Here is a 21,859-nt window from a genome sequence, read left to right as displayed (position 1 = left end):
AAAGAACATTTAGCTGGAGATCATTAAGAAATGAATAAGAATATTAAACAGGTTAAGGCTTTGTTTCATTTTTTTCATATGGGAGGACTGAATCACTTTTAACCACAGTTTTTAGCTTGGAATTATGTTGAACATTTAGCTTCTTCATGTTTTAGGGGTAGCATAATGGTGAAGTGAATGACTCAGTACTTCCCCTAAACACACGATAAACTTTCGCATTTCTATACTCCTATCTGCCATGTCTCTCCACTAAATCTCAGTTGAAATCTCTCATCTCTTCTGGATCATCCTTCAATCTGCCCAGAGTCCACAAGTAGCTGGCTCTTCCGCACTTACATAAGCATCTGTGTTGTAGTCCTTGTCATCTAACACCGGAGGTAGTCATTTAGGCTTCTTTTCTTCCTGGGAGGCCAACCAGGGCAGGTCCTCTGATGCTCCATAGTTGTTTTGACTTGCCAGGGGTTAGTAAGGTGCATAAATAAACTTAAGAAATACATGAGTGATACGAATGTGAGAAAGCTGAGGTTCTGAACCCCAGAGGGACCTCAAGTCAGAGCCACGGAGGATCAGCTTCATTTTGTGGTTTGTCTGTCTGCTCATGGGATGGAGGTTCCGCTTTAACCCCTTCAATCTCCTTTACCCCTACATTCCTAGGGTCTGAGAGGAGGATAACCTGCATTTGGACTCAGAAACCCAGGTTTTGTGGAGGGGGACAGGGGGTAGAGAGCCCAAACGAATTTTTTGGCCAACCCAATATTTGCAGATGACCTATGCACAGTCTCTTGTACCCTTTAAATGACCTCCAGATTGCTTACAATACCTAATATAATGTAAACGCAATGTAAACAGTTGCTGGGCAGTAAATTCAAGTTTTGCATTTTTGAAACTTCTTGAAATCATTTTGGATATCTTTCCATCTGTGGTTGCTTGAATCCTGCAGATGCAGAACCGAAGGATCTGGAGGGAGGGCGTGAGTTATCAATTAGAGGAGGACAGTAAGGAGGCAGATGAGATTCTGGTGACAAAGAAAGACGTCAATGAGGGTCAATTTGAGCAACTGTACTGACGGAAAAGCTAAACAAACAGGGCAAAAACTGACAGCCCCGGTGGGTCAAGTCTCGGTGATATGACACGGAGAGCACCGACGTGCTGTCCTCAGCTGGGCTGGGAGGGGACCCGAGGATGGCTTTTCTGACAGGTGATCGATCACCCCGGATTTTGAGGGTAATGAGGAATGTCGAGTTCGTTCTTTGCATGAGCTTTCCAAAGGCAGCCCAAGCTCAGAATTTTAGAACCAAAGGGACCTGATGGATCCTCCTTTTTCTCAGAAGAGAAATTTGAGACGTAGAAGAGGTAAACAGACGGGCTGCAAGGGGTGCTGTTTGGTCACACCAGGTCTGAGACAGGAAACAAAATCTGGATGCTTAATACCTCACCCTAGTCTAGGTTCTGCACTGGCCTTTGTACACATGATGCCGGGCATAGGGTGTTTCTTAATGATTTTTGTTTCTCTTTCATCGTCCACCTACTTGTGTCTCTCCCCGTCTGCTCCCTTCCCAATCCCATTTCCTCTTCTTATATGACCATTCACTGCAAATGGCAGGCTGAACTGAGGGTTGAGGTACCGGCTGGTGAGGTAATCCTGAAAACTCCGTGCGGGGTTTGAGATGCAGTGAGAGGAGATATGATTTGAAATGACAAGGTGTGGGCTTGTTATTTTAGAGACACATGGGGTGACTCTGTCACCTGTGGGTATGTGGAAGGTGGAAAATACACCTAATTTGCCAGGTGATTTATCCGAGGGGTGTTTTTCAACCACCAGGGTGTTGCAGGCGTTACCTGATTGCTCCCACTGCTTATTTAAAAAATGCATAAGGACAGGAATAAGTACAAGAAAGACGATCAACAGAAATAAAGCATGACTTGCTGGTTTGGAAGGCTCCCAGCTCTCCAGATGCTAAAATTAAAAATGGCTTCTGAGTAAGGCTCCAATCCAGAGAGCTGTCGGGATAGCTGGCATAGGGATGATGCTGATGATGTCGCTAGGTTTAACCTGGGAAAGTTCAACCTTCCATCAGACCCAGGGCTCCCCAAGGGCATAAGGAGGTGCCTGTCCATCCTCTGCGTCACGTCAAACTCTGGACGTCTGGGAACTTTCAAGGGGCTGATCCTCAAGTCATTCAGCAGAATGCCAAGGGCTTATTCTTTAAGTCGTCTGGGTGGACTGTTGCATGATTCCAGGACTTGGTTCCTGGCAAGGGGCTTCCCAGGTGGCCCTAGTGGTATAGAACCCGCCTGCCAAGGCAGGAGACTTAAGAGACACGGGTTTGACCCCTGGGTCTGGAAGTTCCCCTGGAGGAGGGCATGGCAACCCACTCCAGTATTCTTGCCTGGAGAATCCCAGGGACAGAGGAGCCTAGCAGGCTACCATCCATAGGGTCTCAAAGAATCCAACACGACTGAACCAACGTAGCACAGACACGTGCAAGTAAGCAAAGATTCAGTACCTGATGTGTGACATGCATTATGCTTACGATTGAACGAAAGTAGCTTTTTCCCTTATGTGAGTGTTTGCCTCTCAAATTTGGATCTCTCCCAGGACCCATCAGCGTACCTCACTGTAATTGTCATACACTCATTCTGTATTGATTGGTTCTGTTACAGGTCAGGAGAAAATGTGTAGCAAACAGCAAAGGCAAGAACCTGTCATTTTTCTGTTGATGGCAACAGCATTGTGTGAGTCTGTTCACCTTCCTCACATGAAAGATGTGAGCCGTCTAGGTGTTATTCAGAGACTGGGAATGTTGACAAAAGTAGCTAATAATGAAATTTTAATTCTAGAAAAGCACTTAAAGGATACGTAGGCTTGTGTGTGCGTGCGTGCTAAGCCACTCCAGTTGTGTCCGGCTCTTTGCGACCCCATGGACTATAGCCCACCAGGCTCCTCCGTCCATGGGATTCTTCAGGCAAGAATACTGGAGTGGGTTGCCATGCCCTCCTCCAGGGGAACTTCCAGACCCAGGGATCGAACTCCCGTCTCTTATGTCTCCCGCATTTCCTCAGGTGGGTTCTTTAAGACTAACGCCACCTGGGAAGCTCTATGTAGGCTTACCCCATGTTTTAACTAGGAGAAACAGAGGTTGAGAGAAGTGACAGAAATGTGCCCTGAATCACAGATCAAGCTGATGTCAAAAGCAAGACAATTCAGTGTTGTCCAGCGTTCTTTCTACAATAGTTTGTGATGGATGGTGTGGTATGGGGGTAGTGACCTGGAGAACATTAATCATATGACTATAAGCGGATGCTGAGGCTGCACAGGATGGGAATCGAACCTGGGCCTCCTGCATGGCAGGCGGGAGCTTTACCACTGCACCACCCATGCACCGTTAATCGTAAAGCGGCCATTTATTAGGCACTTCCCCTACCAAGAGAACTTTATGTTCGTGTGTGACCTAATATCTTCCTGGCGACCTCATATGATAGATACTACCATTTGTATTATTTTATGAATAAGGACAGTGATGCTTAGGAAAGGTAATGCCTCTAGCTATGGCCGTGCTACAGTTAATTATGAAACGAGCACCCTAACCCACGTTTCATCTAACAGAAATTCCCATATTCTTGACGATCCAGCTGCATCAGGCTTAGCTCTGAATGAAAGAGATCAGATTAGCTCATATCTGTCCATCCTACTTTGATAATTAGCAATCTAATTCCGAGTACAATTATGGAAGTTTGTGTCTTAAAAAAACAATCATTAAGAAGCTCTAAGTGAAAGATGGAATTCAATGTTCTTAAAATCACTCCCCTTTTTCCACCCCTACAGACTACAGTGAGCTGATCTCAAAGCTCCTAGGTATTAAACAGATCTTTGTAGTTGTCACAGAGATAACACAGGGCTGCTCTAATGAGAATGGCTACAGGGTGAACCCTGTTCATTTGTCTATTAACATTTTTACCTGTTTTTAATTGAAAGGACGGTACACCTACAATTTTCCTTTTAAATCATGCGAGTCTCATGCTGACAAGCATTGATCTTCTCCAAAACAGTAGACATGAATAATTTTAAAAAATATTCTGTCTTATTATTTTAGAGGGACAGCCAGAACTCTCTGCCGGGGTACAGGTTATTCAGTTAGCTCATTTTCTGTGCCCTGGGGTTTCTCTGTCTCCTTCTCGTCCTGTTCTCTTTGAGAAGGTGGATCTTATTAGCATCATCATTGCATGTTGAAGAGAGGCAAGCTTGAGAGCGGTTATGCTTCTTCAAAGAAGCTCAGGAGATAAATAAGCTTAAGTAAAACAAAGATCTGTGAGAGTATCTGATGTTTCTACGTATTCTTACTATTTCTCATCTACATCCATTTGGAAATCGTTAGTTGAAAATTTAGCTGTATCTTCTGCAGGCTCTATTTTCTGTTAGAAAACCAGAGCATGGCAATAGATAATAGGATTATTTAGAATCTTGACAAAGTATTAAGCTTCTTCCACTGGTTTCCTGATTTTAAATTTCTCAGTTAAAAAAATGCATTCTGAATATTTATAAGAGAACCTTAATGTTTTTATTAGTTATAATGCTCAAAATCTTATTTCTCAAACTGTGATCCTCTACTAGCCCAGGAAAAATCCCATATGAGACCAGAAAACATGCTCAGAGGCCTTCTATAGTTTCACATTGAGTGTTTAATTAAACATTCAGTGTAAGTGTATTCTGGGTCATCTGCATTACTTTCTGGAACCGACTCCCAGCTCTTTTCTTTTGCTACTGTAATTACTTTTGTGTTTAACTTCACTCCAGGCAGAGACCACAAGTAAACCTTTGCAGTGTATTTCAGGAAAGAGGATTTTGCCACAATTTGAGAAAGGAGTAGAGGAATTGAGCCATAATACATGTCTCCCTGGCAGAGGCTGGGTAAGTTTGGAACAACCTCTGCCTTTTTCACACGTTTTCCGTCTCCATGTTGGGGGTTGACTTACTTGTCAATTTCCAATAGTCTATTGTCAATGAAGACTTCTTCCGCGTCTGATAATGGCAATGATTACAATATATACTCATGCAAGTCAGAATTCGGTAATGCAGCTATGCAAACTTTATATTCAAGCAGACAGTAGTACAGAATTAACAAGTGAATCCTAATTAAAATTGGCGTTAGAGAACTTCTTATGGCAGCATTTCATAAAAGTGAGAAGCCATATTAACTCAAGCAGCCAAGTCTTAAAGTTATTAATATTTTATAAAATACACCAATACAAACATGCATTTTCTGTGTATATATATTTAAGTAAACATGAGAGAAAATGTTAGAACTGAAATAAACCCAGGGCAAAATCTTCGTTGCTTTTAAATACAAATTCTTTGTTATTGAAGTCATTATTTGTAAGTGAATCTCAAGAAAACAGGTGAATAAATAGTCATTTGAAATAAATTTACTTTTTGTGGCTTGTTTGGTTCTATAGATACATAGGCCTGTTAAGAGTAAGGAATTTACACTAAGTTGTACAGATTTAAGACACAACAGGATTAAAATACCAGGAGATTTTTATTTCCTACAAAAACACAGTATACATTATAAAAGTCTAAGTATATGCTGTGATACACTTCATAAATGGTAAATACTTGGTAGAAAATTTTCAGTCTTTTGGAATCACAGACTTGAAAGAGGACTTGAACATCATTTACTCTAATTCCTTTGTTTAAGGACAATGTGGACGCAGGTAGTTAGAACCGTCTTCCAAAATCATATAGAAAATTAAGTCATTCAGTCAAGAAATACTTCTGAGCACTGGTTCCCAGGTGCTAAGACTCTAAGGTGCACACGTGGTTAATGGCAAAACCCCAGTGAGAAACTGCACCTTTTATGGCCACATCTAGCCTGTTTTTGTTTCTCATGGATCCTTCTAAGCCTGCACACCAGCCAGGATGAACCCTGCTTAGGAACCAAACAAATCACAGTGGCTTCTTCCATTCTGCCTCCATTCACATCAGGATTCATTTTGGATTTAGTGAAAAGGTTGAGATTTTAGTCTCAGCTATAGAGAAGGAGAAGCAAGGGAATAAGTTTAAAAATATGTATATATTTTTAAATATATATATAAATATATATATTTATATAAATATATATTTATATTTAAATATATATATAAATATATATAAATATATATACTGTAAATATGTATATACATTTGTAAGGGTAGTCATATGAAGTAAGCTGTGGCTTTCCCTTAATCAAAGACCACATTTTGAGTTGGACAATGATGGAAACTAGCGAAGACAAGGACAAAACCATCTCAGGTATGAGCTGCAGAAAAACCGCCTGTCTAGTTCATTGATTTGGAATCATGAGTGAACCCTGGCTACACAGTAGACTTACCTGCAGAACTTTTTTTCTTTTTTAATGGCCAACCCACGTGATTTGTGGGATTTTAGTTCAGTCCCGACCAGGGATTGAACCCAGGCCCACGGAAGTGAAAGCACTGAGTCTTAACAGGACTGCCAGGGAATTCTTCACCTGCAGGACTATCAAACTCCTAGAGGAGAACATAGGCAAAACACTCTCCGACATACATCACAGCAGGATCCTCTATGACCCACCTCCCAGAATATTGGAAATAAAAGCAAAAATAAACAAATGGGACCTAATTAAAATTAAAAGCTTCTGCACAACAAAGGAAACTATAAGCAAGGTGAAAAGACAGCCTTCAGAATGGGAGTAAATAATAGCAAATGAAGCAACTGACAAACAACTAATCTCAAAAATATACAAGCAACTCCTACAGCTCAATTCCAGAAAAATAAATGACCCAATCAAAAAATGGGCCAAAGAACTAAATAGACATTTCTCCAAAGAAGACATACAGATGGCTAACAAACACATGAAAAGATGCTCAACATCACTCATTGTCAGAGAAATGCAAATCAGAACCACTATGAGGTACCATTTCACACCAGTCAGAATGGCTGAGATCCAAAAGTCTACAAGCAATAAATGCTGGAAAGGGTGTGGAGAAAAGGGAACCCTCTTACACTGTTGGCGGGAATGCAAACTAGTACAGCCACTATGGAGAACAGTGTGGAGATTCCTTAAAAAACTGGAAATAGAACTGCCTTATGATCCAGCAATCCCACTGCTGGGCATACACTGAGGAAACCAGAAGGGAAAGAGACACGTGTACCCCAATGTTCATCACAGCACTGTTTATAATAGCCAGGACATGGAAGCAACCTAGATGTCCATCAGCAGACGAATGGATAAGCAAGCTGTGGTACATATACCCAATGGAGTATTACTCAGCCATTAAAAAGAATGCATTTTAATCAGTTCTAATGAGGTGGATGAAACTGGAGCCTATTATACAGAGTGAAGTAAGCCAGAGAGAAAAACACCAATACAGTATACTAACACATATATATGGAATTTAGAAAGATGGTAACAATAAGCCTGTATGCAAGACAGCAAAAGAGACACTGATGTATAGAACAGTCTTTTGGACTCTGTGGGAGAGGGAGTGGGTGGGATGATTTGGGAGAATGGCATTGAAACATGTATAATATCATATATGAGGTGAGTCGCCAGTCCAGGTTTGATGCACGATACTGGATGCTTGGGACTGGTGCACTGGGACGACCCAGAGGGATGGTATGGGGAGGGAGGAGAGATGAGGGTTCAGGATGGGGAACACGTGTATGCCTGTGGCGGATTCATTTTGATACATGGCAGAACCAATACAATATTGTAAAGTTTAAAAATAAAATAAAATTTAAAAATTAAAAAAAAAAACACGTATGCAAAGAAATATGGTAAAACACTGGGGGCATCAAACTAAAGAACCCATGGATGAAATTGTTTGGCAGGTAGCAATATAAGGAAAATATTCTCAAGTCTACATCTGGAACCTAATATCTAAATGTGCAAAGACGGCTTGGAAATTAACAAGTCAGAAGCAACCTTGATGTAAAAATGAGTGAAGGATATGATAGGGTGAACGCTACAAGAAAAAAAGAATCCTAAAGTTAAAAACCCATGAAGAGATATTCAGAATCACTGATAAATATAGAAACGAAAAATACAACAGAAATATCCCCTTGGAAATTTTGGAATGAAAAAATTAACAACCTGGATGTTGCCAAGGAATAGTGCAGATTTGAGCACATATATATATATATATAAAACTTCATGGCTTGATTCTAGAGTGTGGACTGGTACAGCCACTTGTAAGCGCAATCTGTCATTTAGCCAAACTACGCACATAACACAGTAATTCCATTCTTAGCTACATACCCCAAAGAAGTTCTCACATACGTCCTTATGGGAGTATGCTCAAAAAATATTCACCGCAGTGTTATCTGTTGCAGAGAGTTGGTTCCAAGTTTGTTGTCCATCTCTGGGAGAAGAGAATGTTAAAGTTGATAGATTTACAGCAAGGACTACTGTACAGTAATTAGAAGAAGCAGTTAGAGGCAATGAATTATGTACATGGATGCTTAAAAGCATTTGCTTATGAAGAAAGAAACAGTATGTCTAACACAATGCCATCAAGAGACTTTAAAACCACATGCACTCCAAATAAAAAATACACTGTTTTAAAGACTGCATTAAATATCTATCCATGTACCATAAGGTACTGGAAAATAATTAGGTTATAAAGAAGAAGGGAATGACAGAGGATGACATGGTTGGTTGGCATCACCAACTCAATGGACACGAGTCTGAGAAAACTGTGGGAGATGGTGAAGGACAGGGAAGCCTAGCATGCTGCAGTCCATGGGGTTTCAAAGAGTTGGACACCACTAAGCGACTGAAAACAACAAATAAAATATATGAAAGAAAAACTAGGGACTCTGCTCCACCCCAGTACAAGTTTTCCTTCTCTTTCTCTCTTTCTACTTACTTTTGGAGGGTTCCCAGGTAATTATAATGTGCTGCTGCTAAGTCATTTCAGTTGTGTTCGACTCTGTGCGACCCCATAGATGGCAGCCCACCAGGCTCCTCTGTCCCTGGGATTCTCCAGGCAACAATACTGGAGTGGGTTGTCATTCCCTTCTCCAATGCATGCATGCATGCTAAGTCTTTTCAGTCGTGTCCAACTCTGTTCGACCCCATGGACAGCAGCCCACCAGGCTCCTCTGTCCACAGGATTCTCTAGGCAAGAATACTGGAGTGGCTTGCCATTTCCCTCTCCCAATTATAACATGAGGTATGAATAACTATTGAACAGAATATAAAATTCACCAAAAAATAGAATAAGTGTTCTCCAATGGCCTTTTCTCCTTATGAATGTCTTCATGCAAGATTCCAACTCCCAGACAAGAGAATCTGACTCCTCAGTGAAGTGGTATCTGTGCCCCAGGGCTCCTGAGATCAGATGCTGGGCACCTGGAAATCCCAGGAAGACCTTACAGGACCCAAGAATAATTAGAGTAAATGTTTGGAAGTCTCTGATTCTCAATCTATATTTAAGAAAAGATGTTTGATTCCAAGATGATAAAGATTCATTAGTGTATGACGATTAATCACTATAAATTCAGGATTCAAATGATTTCACTTAAATAATTCAAAGCTGTTGAGAGCTTTGCTTTGCTTTTACTGAGTGCACAGAATATAGTTTTTGGATCTTGCCAACAGGAATTCCAGGTTAGATGGATTTGGGGCTGTCGTTAATGCTATGTCATGTCTTAAGATGAGATATTTGTGAATTTTTTTGTAAATGATTAAGAAAAACTGCTAAGGAAATGATTGGTATGGAAATGTTAGGCAAAACCCCTTACATGTGCTTTAAAATTTCCTGATGATTATTTTGAAATTTCAACACTGGATGAGATTCAATTCACTGTGTCCTCCTCTAGTACTTGCTCAGGCAACAGTGTGCTGATCGTGACTTTGGGCAAAGCTTCCTTTTAATTACTGCGCATGTGGTTTAGCAATAGAAACAGCTTTAGATCTAAAAGGGAGCTTTGGATTCTTATTAGTCCCATTTTTAGTTTTATTTTAAAAAGGACATTAAAGTCCAGAGAAATGACATCCCTGGCTCTAGAAGGTTGTAGAGTCAGAGTCTCATTCCAGGCTCTCACTCTGATGTCAGGACAATTTCATGGCTCTCCCCAGGTTTGCCTTCCCAGTGAATGATGTCTTCCTGGCGCATCCACAGTAGATGGTACCTAGTGGTCCAGAACCTTGATGGCTGCATAACTGAGGCTATACTGCTCCGTCTCTTTATTTTTTACAGTTTATTTCTTTAAAATCAGCTGTTTAGTGATTTAATGTGCTTAATCATAAGTAACAGTATTATTGAGCCATTAAATGCATTTGTTCCAAATCTGTTTATATATATAAATATATATACACTTATAGAGAAATACATACATAGTAAATGTGAAACAAATGCATTTAATGGCTCAACGATACATAGATGTGTGTACCATGTATATGCGCTGTATACACATTGTCTATGTTTTTGGTACATGTATGTTTGTACGTAAGTGTGCACATATAACCTTCAATAAGAAGACATCCTTCTAGACATAGGGAATACCAGGATGAAAGAAAGAGATGAAATTCATTCTCTCAAGGAATTATAGTTCAGAGGAAATAATTTGTATTAAAACAAACAAAGCAGACACCAATTCAGAAGTGCATGTGGCTTAGATGTTGATGAGTTTTGTGCTCACATGCATGTGTGTGTGTGCATGTGTGCGTGTGTGTGGTTGAGGGAGGGAATGCTGAGTGGGAAATAGGAGGCCTTTGAAATTTGAAGAAGACTGTATTTGTTAAGGTAGCTTTATGAATTTTTTCATACGAATACTTTTCACCCCCTGAAACTCGTTGAGGCTCTGCTTGTACTCCAGGGGGCACTGACACTTTCTTTTCCTTCCCGACATTTTCACTCTAACCTAGAGCGTGATTTACCAACTGATTCGACTCACTTTGTATTTTAGGAGATTTTACTTTTCCAATTTTCCATGTGAAAATATTCCCCCCGCTTTTTCTGTGTGTGTTGCTTGATGTTTAAGCACAGGGACCTTTGGTAAAATGCAACTTTCTGATTATAATCTGATTATAACCAGACTTCTGGGTAAAATTCTTTAGTACACATTCAACTCTGCACACAGGAGCCTGATTGCTTGGTTGATTTCCTCTCTTCACTTCTCCCCAAGTTGTCCTCAAATCTGTGCCTTATTTTTCCTTGAAATGATACAACCTCCTGACTCCAACCAGCCCTTTATGCAAATGATTCCCACTTCCAGATCCGCATCCTTGGACCGTTTTCTGAACATGAGGGTTATTTGTCCAGAGACTCATGAAGAGCTCCAGCAGGCCACTGCATACAAGTGGACTCATTTTCCTGAAATGTAAACAGACTTGACCTCGTCATTTCTGTCAGTACTAGAGCGCCCTCTCAGTCATTCAGGTTTGAGAACTTTAAGGATCATTTTAAGTCATCTTGCACTTTAACTTCTTGTATCCACTCAATCACCAGACACTTGTGATTCTTTCTATACCATCCTTCACCCTGATGTGGAAAACACATAAGAAGGTAAATTTACAGTGTTTTCCTGAGAAGGGACCGGTAGGCAGAGGGGTGTACATGGGAACCAGCCCTGGGAGAGACTGGGGTTGCGATCCCTTGTACAGGAGAGTATTTTGCATGTTTTACTTAGGTTCTGATTCTAAGGCTGGAAGCTTAACTAGCTTTATTTGATCTTCTGGAAAATATTATTGAAGTTCAAAGTATATAAATTGCGTTTGGGATAATTTAGGAGGATAACAGATACAGACTACAATATATAAAACAGATAACCAACAAGGATCTACTGTATAGCACAGGGAACTCTACTCAATATTTTATAATAACCTAGAAGGGAAAAAGAATCTGAAAAGAATATATATTCTTTTATATATATTATATTATACTATATTATATATATTATACTATATATTATATTATATATATATTATCTGTTATCCTCCTAACTTATCCCAAACGCAATTTATATACTTTGAGATGGAAATACGAGACCACCTGATCTGTCTCTTGAGAAATCTGTATGCAGGTCAGGAAGCAACAGTTAGAACTGGACATGGAACAACAGACTGGTTCCAAATAGGAAAAGGAGTACGTCAAGGCTGTATACTGTCACCCTGCTTATTTAACTTCTATGCAGAGTACATCATGAGAAACGCTGGGCTGGAAGAAGCACAAGCTGGAATCAAGATTGCTGGGAGAAATATCAATAACCTCAGATATGCAGATGACACCACCCTTATGGCAGAAAGTGAAGAGGAACTTAAAAGCCTCTTGATGAAAGTGAAAGTGGAGAGTGAAAAAGTTGGCTTAAAGCTCAACATTCAGAAAACGAAGATTATGGCATCCAGTCCCACCACTTCATGGGAAATAGATGGGGAAACAGTGGAAACAGTGTCAGACTTTATTTTTCTGGGCTCCAAAATCACTGCAGATGGTGACTGCAGCCATGAAATTAAAAGACACTTACTCCTTGGAAGGAAAGTTATGACCAACCTAGATGGCATATTCAAAAGCAGAGACATTACTTTGCCAACAAAGGTTCGTCTAGTCAAGGCTATGGTTTTTCCTGTGGTCATGAATGGATGTGAGATTTGGACTGTGAAGAAGGCTGAGCGCCAAAGAATTGATGCTTTTGAACTGTGGTGTTGGAGAAGACTCTTGAGAGTCCCTTGGACTGCAAGGAGATCCAACCAGTCCATTCTGAAGGAGATCAGCCCTGGGATTTCTTTGGAAGGAATGATGCTGAAGCTGAAACTCCAGTACTTTGACCACCTCATGTGAAGAGTTGACTCATTGGAAAAGACTGATGCTGGGACGGATTGGGGGCAGGAGGAGAGGGGGACGACAGAGGATGAGATGGCTGGATGGCATCACTGACTCGATGGACGTGAGTCTCAGTGAACTCCGGGAGTTGGTGATGGACAGGAAGGCCTGGTATGCTGCGATTCATAGGGTCGCAAAGAGTCGGACACGACTGAGCGACTGATCTGATCTGATATGTATATGTATATATGTATGTGCTGTGTGCTTAGTCACTCAGTCATGACTGACTCTTGCGACCCATAGACTGTAGCCCCCCAGGCTCCTCTGTCCCTGGGATTCTCCAGGCAAGAATATTGGAGTGGGTTGCCATTTCCTTCTCCAGGGGATCTTCCCAACCCAGGGATCGAACCCAGGTCTCCTGCACTGCAGTCAGACTACTGACTGAGAAGCCTTGTATATGCACACACACACACACACATTTATAAAACCGTATATATATGTAACTAGCTGAATCACTGAGCTGTTTACCTGAAATTAAAAAGACCTTGTAAATCAATAAAAAACAAAATAAAAATAATTGGATAAAAAATAAATGGATCAGCAAATGTGTTCTGGGGATACTTTTCTATGAGTTAGCTGTCACTGTCAATCACTTTGCTATTCAGCTGTCAGTGCTGAATATCCATTGGAGGGACTGATGCTGAAGCTGAAGCTCCGTTACTTTGGCCACCTGATGCGGAGAATAGACTCATTGGAAAAGCCCTTGATGCTGGGAAAGATTGAAGGCAGGAGGAGAAGGGGACGATGGAGGATGAGATGATTGGATGGCATGACTGACTCGACGGACATGAGTTTGAGTGAACTCCGGGAGTTGGTGATGGACAGGGAGGCCTGGTGTGCTGCAGTCCATGGGGTCGCAAAGAGTGAAACACGACTGAGTGACTGAACTGAGCTGTCACTGGTAACAAATTTCTAGAAACCATTCATACTTCCTCTTGGCAGCAGAGGTCAGCTCTTTCTTGATAGTGGAGCCGGCAAGCGCGCATACCTTGAAGATGCACTCTCAGACATGCACAGGGCTTGCTGCTTGTGTCCACGTCCAAGCAGTGGCCCTAGGGGCCTCGTCAGGCGCATGCAGACTTAATGGTCACTAAGTAAGTTTTCAGAGGCAAGAGATGGTGGAAAATCTGCTTCGTGACTGCCGTTCCTCAGCTCAGAAAGCTGTCTCCTTTCTTAGCACACCTGCTGCCTGATTCCAGGACCCTGATGGTGCTGTTCTATCTCCTCCATTAGCAGTTTGGCCCAGTTAGGCCTGCCGCAGAAGTATTATATGATCTCTGCTTATTATTATTATATTATTATTATTATACGGTCTCTTCTTTACGTGCATTAAAGTTTATTCTTCCTAGACTCAAAAATTTAAACCTCGCTTTTATCTCTCTTTGCTCTGTTCAAGGCTTTCAGCCTCGAGCTTCACATTATTCGATGAAAATATTGCCTCTGGAGCTTCTTTTCGTTGTCCTTGCTTGGTGTGGCCTTGCCATTCATTCACTGTAAACCTCTCTGTCACCTTGTCTTGTGGTGATTTCATTGATGATAAAGAGCTATTTTTACTCCTAATGCAGTCTGATCCTCACTGTATGTGATACAACATTTTAACCCACTGACATTTTGATAAACCTACTCTAAAGCTGCCATACACTGAAATACTTAATGCTATCTTCTCTTCTTTTGGCATTTATTTTCATGGTTTGGATCATTCTCTTTTTTTCCCTGTGAAAATGGAGTTTCCAGCATGCTTTCTAAATCTTCTTCCTACCTTATAGGAACATATCAGTGTTAAATAATGTTTGCATGCCCCCACCTGAAGTGTTTACTCCCATTGCTTTCCTTGCCCCAAGATGAACTCTTAAGAATACTCTGAATTATGACTTCCCTGACAGTCCAGTGGTGAAGACTCCCTGCCTCCAGTGCAAGGGGCGTGGGTTTGATATCCCTGGTTGAGGAACTAAGGTCCTTCATGTGCAATCAAAAAAAGACTACTTTGAATTACCTTGTCTCCTTTTTTTATTCTCTCAGAGGGCCTAAAACCGTTTATTTCTGAAATATTATTAAACTCACACCTATTATGCATCTCTTTTACTTTAAGAAGCTTTACATCACAATAATTTTTCAAATTTCCGTTTTCATTATGAGCATCCATTAGGGTTTAGCAAAGCAAGGTGCACTGTTTTCCCACTCTTCCTTCCTTGGTGTCCCCTGAGGTGCCTGCTGTGGTTCCAAGGTCATTTCTTAGAATACTTACGGTATTGATAGATGATGTACCTGAACAACGCATCAGGTCTTGTCAGTGAATAGGCTCCACGTGAGACGATCGAGTGGGTGAGAAGCCAGTGACAGGGAACCAGTGACAAAGTGTGAAAGAGGTGAGGCAGCCCACTGATCAGCTTTAGCAAAGGGGGACTGTTTCCATCAGGGCTGGAGTAATCAGGGGGCCAGGCAGTGTTGCCAGAGCTGTGTGGGGAGCTGGAACCACAGTAGAGAGTTGGCGCCCGCCAAGGAGGCAACCCGACGCGGGGAGAAGGAGGAAGAACGATCCCGGCTTCTCCCTCGCTCCTGCTTGCCCTCTCCCATCAGGTCTCCTATTATTGGAAGTTCGTGAGAAGCCAGCTGGCGCGGAGACCTGGGGCACTTGCTTTGAGGACACAGACTCTGGGCAAGGGCAGGGCGTGAACTTCTAGCCACAAGCCAAGGCCCGACCAACAGACTCCTCCCTGAACTTGGCAGTTCCGAGACTATCTATTTTGCACCAGCAGGCGGATGCTATCTTGGCTTGCTGTGCTCCTCTTCCTTGCAATCTTGGCTTCTCCAAAGTTTGTAATATTGCGCCACTGCCATCTTCCTACCAGGGTTTCCATTAAAAACAAAACAAAAAACTGGATTCCATCTGGTTTTTTTTTCGTGCATCACAGAGTGTGCACTATATTTTCTTTATTCTTCAAATTCAGGGATTACAAAGTTATCCTGGGATTTGGGGACGCCTTTTAAATTACAGATTCAAGGTGTATTTTTCACCTTTGGGCATGTGTATATGCAAATTGTCCTTTGGTCTTTTTCTCCGTCCTTCTAGAATTCTCATCACTCATGAGTTCTCTCTCCAATATCTTTCTTCCAATCTCTTTCATCATTTCCTTCATAATTGCCATCACTACCTTTTTGCTTTACATAGTTTTTTTCATCTGTTTCTTGAAACAAGTAATATACTTTCTATACTAGGATATCTATGAGGTTATGGTTTCTTTATTCAAACATGGTGTTCAGCTCATAGGAGGTGCTTAGAAAATATTTGTGGGTTAAAGAATGTATAAATTAGTCAATCATATAATTATTTTCAGTTTACAGATCATAAAATATATAGGCACAGGTATATAGAGATGTGAGTGTATACATGAATGACTACAAGTATAAAAATAACGTTGCACATATAAACATTTAGATTTTCTAACAGTTACCACCAGATATACAAACTAAATAGGACTGTTGCATAAAGGAAATGAATCAATAGTGTACAAGCAAATATAGGCTTTCCAATACATCTTACCTCTAATTTCTTTCTTTTTAACAGGAAGCAATGGTATCCATACATTTTCTTGAACATTTTGCTTATAGAAATATATGTGTCTCATGCCTCAAGTCATATCAGAACAAAATCTTTTGAGTTCTACTTTTTATTAAGCCATTTAAAATGTTACTTGTTTTGCTTTTCTGAGTGGGAATAAGTCTAAAAATGCTATTCTAAGGAACAATATTTATAATGATAAATGAGGATAATTTTTTTTAATTTTATTTTTAATTTTCTTGATACACAAGACCATAATTTTAAAAAAGAAGTTATATAATATTTTAAGCTTACTAATATTAAAACCATCTTATAAAACACCTAGAAATGTTGTACACACTAACAACAAATTAAAAAGGAAATGACCACCTAAATATTGAAGACACATTATTTCATTTATAAAATGCCTTTGTGTATGAGATTCTTAATTTTTATCTATTAATTTGAATTCAAAAATAAAAAAACATCGAAGAAACTATCATGTGCGTCTCTTCTTTCTGAGTGCAATGGTGCGGTAGTTTGAGCATTCCTTGGCATTGCCTTTCTTTGGGATTGGGATGAAAACTGACCTTTTCCAGTCCTGTGGCCACTGCTGAGTTTTCCAAATTTGCTGGCATATTGAGTGCAGTACTTTCACAGCATCATCTTTTAGGATTTGGAATAGCTCAACTGGAATTCCATCACCTCCACTAGCTTTGTTCATAGTGATGCTTCCTAAGGCCCACTTAACTTTAAATTCCAGGATGTCTGGCTCTAGGTGAGTGATCATGCCATCTGGATCATGAAGATCTTTTCTTATAGCCCTTTTGTGTATTCTTGCCAACTCTCACATCCATACATGACTACTGGAAAAACCATAGCTTTGACTAGATGGACCTTTGTTGGTAAAGTAATGTCTCTGCTTTTTAATATGCTGTCTAGGTTGGTCATATCGTTTTTTCCAAGGAGCAAACGTCTTTTAATTTCATGGCTGCTGTCACTGTCGGCAGTGATTTTGGAGCCCCCCCAAAATAAAGTCGGTCAATGTTTCCATTGTTTCCCCATCAATTTTGCCATGTATTGATGGGACCAGAAACCTGAGCACCAAAGAACTGATGCTTTTGAACTGCAGTGTTTGAGAAGACTCTTGAGAGTCCCTTGGACTGCAAGGAGATCCAACCAGTCCATCCTAAAGGAGATCAGTCCTGATGTTGAAGCTGAAACTCCAATACTTTGGCCACTTGATGCGAAGAACTGACTCATTGGAAAAGACCCTGATGCTGGGAAAGATTGAAGGTGGGAGAAGAAGGGATTGACAGAGGATTATATGGTTGGATGGCATGACTGACTCAATGGACACGAGTTTGAGTAAACTCTGGGAGTTGGTGATGAACAGGGAGGCCTGGCATGCTGCCGTCCATGGGATAGCAAAGAGTCGGACATGACTAAGCGACAGAACTGACTGACTGACTTTTTCTGAATTTCCTCTTTCATTTTATTGAATGGTAGATTGTGACATGGGCTTCCCTGGTAGCTCAGCTGGTAAAGAACTTGCCTGCAATGCAGGAGACCCTGGTTCAATTCCTGGGTCAGAAGAAGGGATAGGTACTCAACTCCAGTATTTGTGGGCTTCCCTGGTGGTTTAGACAGTAAAGAATCTGCCTGCAATGCGGGAGACCTGGGTTTGATCCCTGGGAAAATTCCCTGGAGGAGGGCAAGACAACTCACTCCAGTATCTTGCCTAGAGAATCTCCATGGACAGAGGAGCCTGGCGGCTACAGTCCACAGGGTTCCAAAGAGTCAGACACAACTAAGAGACTGAGAGAAGGTGTTTCTGTGAAGTGGTTTGTTTGCTTTAAAATGTACTTACTTGACATTTATATGCAATAAAATGCACAGACCTTAATAATTCAAATTAGTGAGTTTTGACTGACTAACTGTCACCCAAAACAAAATGTAGAATATTTCCATCATCCTATGAAGTTGCCTTAGAGAATCCCACAATTCTCTACTCAACTCCCTACTGGGTACAGCATCCTTCTGGGTTTGGGTCTGTCCAGGGCCCCTTCCTTTGGGACAGCCTCTCCCACCCCAGTGCAACCAGTGGAAATCTGGCCTCAGTGTGGAGACATTGCCCACACTCTCAGAAGCAGTTAAGACTTTGGGAGATTTCCATCCTGATGACAATGCCAGAAATTTGTTTCTGCCCCTGGATCCATATTGGAATCCCCTGGGAGTTCCCCCAAAAGACTTTTTCTGTACACTCAGGCTTCAGACCTCAGGCTTACTGACACTTCATTTTAGGAGCAATTTTCCCAAGGGAGAAAATAATCAGGACTCGGCTTACCAGAGTGAGAATGAAAAGACAAACAATAATGGCACAATAAATAGCATTTGTTAAAACTTATGAAATGCTCCTTGCACCGGTCAACCAGTTTAAAAATATTCTGCTCACAAGTACCTTACAAGGTAAGTACTATTGTTGTTACCACCTCTGTGTGATAGAGGAGAAAATTGAGTCCTTGGGATGCTAAGCAGCGTGGTCAGACTCATCATTTGCCAGCTGGTGGAAACAGGCTTGAACTCGCTTCTGTTTGAAATGAAATCTCCTGCTCTGAACTGCTGTACTGCACTGCTGCTCATCACGTTAAATTTGATTTACATGATAACGCCATGTTTATTCTAACAATTCTTCCTGCGTCTTGACAGGGAGAAAATTGAAGTATGTTTCTCTCTTATAAAAAGACTAAATTGCACATAATTATACACAGAATAAAAGTGTAATTAAAAATACACACATTTTGTTGACACATTTGAAACCTTGGATTGCAGAGCCTGCTTCTCTTTAAATGCATTAGGTTTCTAAATATAGCCACCACAGAATGGGCTACTCCCTAACAGCATAATGTGCTGGGGCACAGTGCATTGCTTCATATAAATGTGGGTCATTGTGCTTCATTTCCAAGGATGAAGTTCTCACATTTTTCACATGATCCCTAATGTCAATAATAAAACTCACAATAAGAACAGCCCCAGAGCACTGGTTTTGTGTCAGGCCTTGTTTTGAGCAAACCACATCTGTTCTCAACCTCTCAATAGTACCTCTCAGAAAATGGCACGGACAGCTGTGTGTGTGTGTGTGTGTGTGTGTTGTTTGATTTCAAGTTTATTCAAATTGACAAATGAATTTAAGAAGCATACTGGAAAAGTTAGGTTTGGAGAAAAGGAACTGAAATCCTGGAGATTCTCTGGACTTACCACCCCCCAAAGCAGGGATGATAAACTTAAGGACAGAAAATGCCACTGAGGGGTGGTGCAGTCTCATTTGGGAGCCTCCTGGAGGACTTCCAGGAGCCCAGCGGCTGGGACTTGTGGGGACCCCACCCACGAGGGATGCACACTTTTTACTGTCCCTGCCCCCTGCCCCCTGCCCACAGGACTCCTGATCCTCTGTCAGCAGCCCCCTCCCCTGAGAGACAGGGCTGGCAAAACTGTACAATCACTGCCTTCATCACTTTTGTTTTCTTCCAAATGTCCAAAAATTTTACTAACCAGGATGCCTTTTCCTTAAAAGAGTAAGTTATCTTGTTTAGTTTTATTGATTCATATAATTTATCTCAGGAGGTAAAGAATCCTTCTGTAGTGCAGGAAGTGCGGGTTCGATCCCTGATCCCAGGGTCAGGAAGATCCCTGGAGTGGATTATCATTACCTTCTCCAGGATTCTTGCCTGGAGAATCCCTTGGACAGAGGAGCCTGGTGGGCTACAGTCCATGGGGTCGAAAGAGTCAGATATGACTTAAGTGACTAAACCAGCACCACCACCATCTCAAATCCCAACATGCATTAACACATACAAAATTTTTTAATCTTTAAAAAATTTTGACTGCTCTGTGGCATACTCGATCTTAGTTCTCCAACCGGGGATGGAACCCAGGCCCCTTGCAGTGAAAACATGGAGTTTTAACCACTGGACCACTAGGGAAATCCCCAGAAATTTTTCAAATAAGATTTATAAGATTTTCCACAAACAACCTTTGTTGCTATTGTTCAGTCACTCAGTCATGTCTGACTCTGCGAGCCCATGGACTACAGCACACCAGGCTTCCACGTCCTTCTCTATCTCCCAGAGTTTGCTCAGACTCATGTCCATCAAGTTGGTGATGCCATCCAACCATCTCGTCCTCTGTCGTCCCGTTCACCTCCTGCCTTCAATCTTTCCCAGCATCAGGGTCTTTTCTAATGAGTCAGCTCTTTGCATCAGGTGGTTAAAGTATTGGAGCTTCAGCTTCAGCTTCAGCCTCAGTCCTTCCAATGAATATTCAGGATTGATTTCCTTTAAGATTGACTAGCTTGATCTCCTTGCAGTCCAAGGGACTTAACCTTACATTATGTATTTTAAGACAGCAGTTGTCCTCCCAATCAGGATTTTCTTTCAAAATTTGCTCTTTATTCTAGGAAAATTCTTTTCACATAGAGTAGAATTCAAGCTTAGGAGAGAGAGCTTACTTTTCCTTAATGATTTGTATTTTAGTATCTAAATTTTAACCCAGTTCTCACTTCTCGTCCAGCCCAAAGATTTCCATGCTTACTTCTTGTATTCATGCAAGGGGTGCTAAACAGGTGGCCTAGATTTAGATATTCCATAGCAATATTATTCCTGCTTAAACTCCACATAACTGATGACCTATGTGTGGCAAGCATGAATGCATGTTTAGTTGCTAAGTTGTGTCCAACTCTTTATGATCCTATGGACTGTAGCCCACCAGGCTCCTCAGACCATGGGATTCTCCAGGCAAGAATAATGGGGTGGATTGCCATTCCCTCCTCCAGGGGATCTTCCCAACCCAGGTATCAAACCCACATCTCCTGTGTCTCCTGCATTGCAGGTGGGTTCTTTACCCTCTGAGCCATCAGGGAAGCCCCATGTGTGGCATAAAAGGGCAAAAACCAACCTTTTGAGAACAGTCTAAACCCTAATCGCTGACTCATTTATTTTAACTGGCTCTAGAACTCATTTTCCAAGGTTACTCATGCCCTCAATAAACATCTATTAAATCAGTTCATGAGAGCTGTGACTGAGAAAGCTATTTGCTCAGGCTATAAAAACATAAAAAGTACCCTTTAAACCTAAAGAAAAATATACTCCCTGATAAAACAGGACTAAGATCGGCAGCATCAGAATCAGGCAGATATGTGGGAAAGGTAATAATGATTGGAAAAAGACATGGCAATTAAAAAATGGCATAAAAGAACTCAGGCTTCCCCAGTGGCTCAGCAGTAAAGAGTCCACCTGCAATGACATGATCCTCTACATAGAAAACCCTAAAGACTCCACCAGAAACTTACTAGAGCTAATCAATGAATATAGTAAAGTCGCAGGATATAAAATCAACACACAGAAATCTCTTGCATTCCTATACACTAATAATGAGAAAATAGAAAGAGAAATTAAGGAAACAATTCCATTTACCATTGCA

The sequence above is a fragment of the Bos indicus genome, chromosome 12 (assembly GCF_029378745.1).
Source record: "Bos indicus isolate NIAB-ARS_2022 breed Sahiwal x Tharparkar chromosome 12, NIAB-ARS_B.indTharparkar_mat_pri_1.0, whole genome shotgun sequence".
Classification (NCBI taxonomy): domain Eukaryota; kingdom Metazoa; phylum Chordata; class Mammalia; order Artiodactyla; family Bovidae; genus Bos; species Bos indicus.
This window is presented reverse-complemented; position numbering follows the sequence as displayed.